Below are 5,475 nucleotides of genomic sequence, written 5' to 3'. Positions count from 1 at the left end.
TTTGGTGATTTTTAAAAGTTATATACGGTCGGGGGAGGGATAAATTGGAAGTTAAGGATTAACAAATCTATTATATATGTATAATAGATAAACAACAAGGACATACTGTATACCACAGGGAACTATATACAATACCTTATAATAACCTATAATGGAAAAGAATCTGAAAAATAATACATATATGTGTATATACACTAGAATCACTGTGCTGTACACCTGAAACCAACACAACAGTGTAAATCAACTATACTTGAATTTTAAAAAATTATATACAAATATGATGAATTGGGTGTATACTATAATGGGATGAGAAGAAGAACATGTTTTTATATTTATCTTTTGAAATCTCTGACTTTTCTAGATTTTTACATTAGTCTGAGAAAAAATATATTATATATATAGATCGTGAATTCTGGTAGATACTAAACTATATCTGAGATAAGCACACATATATTTTAACTCATATTTAATGTTAATATTTCTTTATATCTCTCCTCATATATTGAAAGTCTTGTTTCTTTCACCACTGTATATTTATTGATTTATTTTGAAATACACATAAAGTTTCAAAACCATAAATATCAACATTACTACTAACAATAAATAACTCAGTACAGTTTTTTTTTTCTTTGTAAATTATTTTGCATATAGAAAATATCACACTTGGAATCCACAAAACAGTATTCAGAATTACTTGAAGATAGTATTTTATGTGTTATCAATTTTATACAAAGATTTATCTTTTTCCTACCTAGATTAATTTTAGGACTTTTCCTCTTTTCGACTGAATTTTTGTAATTCAGTAACTTCCATGGTTGTCACGGGAAGTGTGCTCAGCAGTCTTGGCCCCTTTGTCTCCCCTGTTTTCCATCTCTCCTGCCCTCCTGCTGTCCGTCTCTGCCCTCATTAACTTCTGCAAGTCTTCCCAGCGTTTTTTTTTGCAAATGTAAGCAAATACATGCACACGTTCATGACCATAAGTCAATAAACCCTCTCCCTTTCTTTCTCAGGTTACATACCTCCTTCCCAAACTTGCTATGTTTTCTTAACAATAACTCAAGGAGATCACTACGAATTGCTTTCTAGAGAATTTTCCCTTTTTTCCCAAAAGTAGCTGAATAGTATTGTCTTCAAGGGTGCATCATAGTTATTCAACCAGACCCCTAGTGAAGGGTCTTTGTGCTGGTTATAAGCGTGTACTTTATTAATGGTGCTGTGGTCGGCAGCTTTCTTACAGGCTCTTGCTGGAGAAGGTGCAGCTTCATCCTGGAACCTAAGAAATGGGATATCTGGGCCGTAGGGTGACTAAATGTGTGGTTTTAGCTGGAATTGCCAAATTTCTGTTCTGTTTTATACTTCAAATATCAGTATAAGAGACTGCACCTTTCTTCACATCCCAACCAGCATAGACTGTTTAAAGAAACTCGGAATGTTGTCTGATCTGATATGTGAAAAGTGAGTAATACATTCTTCTTTCGATGGCATTAAGCTCTCAATATTGAAACTCAGTCACCTCCCTGAGGTAAAATCCCACACGTATGTTTCAGAACAAAGTGGCATTTCATTATGGTTTAATGTGAATTTTCCAAATAACTAATGACATTGATCATCTTTGCATGTGCTTGTTGGCCATCCATATACCTTTTTTTCTGAACTGGCTGTACAATTCTTGTGGTCATTTTTAAAATGCATTGTTTTTCTTCTAATTTTTGCATTGTAAGAGTTCTTTATATATTCTGGTCACAAGTCCTTTTTCAGATACAGGTTTTGCAGATATTTTCTCCCAATCTGTGGCTTGCATTTTCATTTTTTAAAATTTTATTAATGGAGTTTTTCAACAAGCAAAACTTCCCGTTTTGATAAAATTCAATTTTCAAAAATTATTCTTTTTGCCTTGTGGGATGTGTATGTGTGTTGTGTGTCCTTTTAAAGAAATATATGCCTGATCCAAGGTCATGAAGATTTTCTCCTATGTAATTTTTGCAATTGTTATGATTTTAGCTCTTACATTTACCTATTATGATTCATTTTGGGGTAATTTTCTGTGGGGTATGTAGGAAGAGTCAACATTATTTTTTTCCCCATCCAGTACATAGCTGTTTCAGTGCCACTTATTGAAGACTATACTTAACCCAGTGAATTATCTTGTCACTTTTGCCAAAAAATACAGTTGCCCGTTTGAGTGTGGGTGCATTTCTGGCTTCTCAACAATGTCCCATTGAGATCTGTCTATCCTTAGCTCAATACCATGTTGTTTTGTTTTTATCTCTTTACAGAAAGTCTTAAATTTAAAAGCATAAGTCCTTTAACTTTAATTTTCTTTCATAAAATTGTTTTGGAACTTCTAAGTCCTTTATATTACCATGTAAATTTTGAACTAGTTCCTCAATTTCTACAAAAAGGCCTGTGGGGTTTGATTGGGATTTAATTGATAATATAGATCAAGTTGTGGAAAACCGCTCTCTTATATTAACTCATTCAATCCGTAAATATACTCAATCTTTCCTTTTATTTAGGCCTTTAAAAATTTTCTCAGGAATGTTTTATAAATTTTAGGGTAGAAATTTTGAACAACATTTATTAAAGTTATTACTAAGCATTTTATTTATTTATTTAAGCCATTGGGAATGCCTTTGTGCGACATATTTTGACGTTGTTTATATAGAAGTACAAGTAATTTTTGTATATTGACCAGGTGTTCTGCAATCTTGCTAACTTTGGCTATTGGTTATATTAGCTTTCTGTAGATTTTTAAAATTTTCTGTATAAATGATTATGTCTTTTGTGAATAAAGTTTTATTCCAACTTTTCCAGCTTGCTTGCTGTCTCCTTCATCGTCTACCCTCCTTGCACGAGCCAGAATCTCTGGTGTGATGCAACAGAAGTGTGAGGGAGGCATCCTTGCCATCACCCGAGGTGGGAAGATCAGTCTGTCTTCACTAAGCATTGTGCTGCTGTAAGTTTTAAAGATGTCCTTAAGTTTGGAAGATTGCCCTTTTTTCCTAGGTTGCTATGAGCTTTTAATCATGGATGGGGGCTGTACTTCCTTGAAACTTATTTTTCTGTATCTATTGAATAAACACATTTTTTAATTTAATTCTATTAATATGGTATGTTAATTAATTGACTTTCAAATGTCAAACCAACCTTGCATTAGTGAGATGAACTCCACTTGGTCATAGGTACATTATCATTTTACAGGACTGTGCGTCTCATGATATAGAAACAAAAATCTTCAAACATGTTAATGAATCGAGTCCAGCAACTTATCAGAGGATGACACATCATGCACAAATGGGGTTTATCTCAGGAATTTAAGACTGAGTCAACTTGGCAAAATCAACCAATGCAATTCATCATATTAGCAAGATAAAGGAGAAAGATGATATTATTTCAATAAATGCAGAAACAACTTTTGACAAAACTTACAATTCCTTTATTAACAACACTCAGAAAACTATGGGTAGAATGAAAATTTTCAAACTGACACAGGACATCAGCATACACCTAAAGCTGACACCACTGTTAATCATGAAAGATTGCATGCTCTCCACGACTGGGAGCAAGATGAAGGTGTCCACTTCTATTCAACATCATATTCGTAGTCTTAACCATGGTAATAAGACAATAAGTAAATAACAAACAAGAAATAAGACAAAATTTGGAAAGGTTTCCTAGACAACACAATTGCCTATGCAAAACAAAATACCTATTAGACTTGCTATGTGAATTTAACAAGGTTACAAAACACAAAGTCCACATTAATGTCAATCAGTTGTATTTCCACAAAGTGATGACAAATAATAAGAAAATTTATTTTTTTTAAATTCCATTTATAATATTGTTGAAATATTAAACAAATAGCAATAAACTAAATCAAATGTAAAACGTACAAATTCTACATGGAAAACTACAACATAGTACTGAGAATTAAAGGAAATATAAATAAAATGAGAGATATAACATAGTCATGGATTGAAAAACTCCATATCGTGAAGATATTCATTCTGCCCAAATTGATATGTAAAGTGAATACATGCCAATCAAAACTTCAATAGGAATTTTTGTAAAAACTGATGATTGATTCTAAAGCTTGTTTAGAATTTCAAAGGACAATAGTCAAGCAATTTTGAAGAAGAAGAACCAGACTGGAGAGCTTGTGCTACTTGATTTCAAGCCTTATTATAAAGTTACAGTAATTAAGACAGCTTGCTATTGGTGAAAAGATGGACACATAGATCAACAGAACAGAACAGAGAGCTGAGAAATAGATCTACACATTTGTGATCACTTAATATTGACAAAAATGCCCTGGTGTTAGAACAACTCAACATCCATATGAGAAAAAAAGAATTGCTATCTAACACCATATACAAAATTATTTTGAAATGGATCAGAGACCTAAATGCAAAGGCTAAAACATAGGAGTAAACTTTTACAATTTGGAGGTATTCCTTAGAGAGGACACACATAAGAATACCCTTAAAAGAGAAGGGGGAAAAAAAAAAAAAGAGAAGGGGAGAGTGGCTTCCCTGGTGGCGCAGTGGTTGAGAATCTGCCTGCCAATGCAGGAGACACAGATTTGAGCCCTGGTCCGGGAAGATCCCACATGCCGCAGAGCAACTGAGTCCATGAGCCACAACTGCTTAGCCTGCGCTCTAGAGCCCACGAGCCACAACTACTGAAGCCCACGAACCACAACTACTGAAGCACGCGTGCCTAGAGCCCATGCTCCACAGCAAGAGAAGCCACCGCAATGAGAAGCCTGTGCACTGCAACAAAGAATAACTCCCGCTCACCACAACTAGAGAAAGCCTGCACACAGCAACGAAGACCCAACACAGCCTAAAATAAAATAAAGAAATTTTTAAAAGAGGCAGAGAAAAGGGATAAATTGGACTTCATAAAATTCTCTTGAAGTGACCAAGACGATAAAATAAAAAGGCAAGCCACAGTGTATAATTTGTTGCCTGTGGCATATTATATATAGCATATTTTTTGACAAAACACTTGCATATGTAAACACATCTTACTTTTCAATAATCTGAGGAGTCTAATAAAAAGTGGGCAAAGTCTTGCAAAGACACTTGTCAAAAGATATCATTTCAAAAATGGTCAACACCAGCAGTCATAAGAGAAACACAAACAAATCCCAGTGAGTTTCCACTACTCACCTTCTAGAATGAGGCTAGAATTAAGGAGACTGACCATGTCAGGCGTTGTTGATGAGCAACAGCAAATGAGATTCTAAATCAGTCCTGGTGGGGTTGGAAAACTGGGCTAGCACTTCAGAAAACCATCTGGGCCATCGGACATGAGCCTCAACATACTCTTACCACGTGCCCAAGACATGCTACTCTTAGGTCTGCCCAAGAGAAAAGAGAACGAGTGTCCCACCAAGCATCTGACCCCCATGTTTATTGTAGCATCATTTAGCATAGCCCCAAACTGGGAAGAACCCAAATAGTCATCATC

This window comes from Phocoena sinus, chromosome 3, assembly GCF_008692025.1.
Source record: "Phocoena sinus isolate mPhoSin1 chromosome 3, mPhoSin1.pri, whole genome shotgun sequence".
In the NCBI taxonomy this organism is placed as follows: Eukaryota; Metazoa; Chordata; class Mammalia; order Artiodactyla; family Phocoenidae; genus Phocoena; species Phocoena sinus.
The sequence above is the reverse complement of the archived record's forward strand: the minus strand, read 5'-3'. Positions refer to the sequence as shown.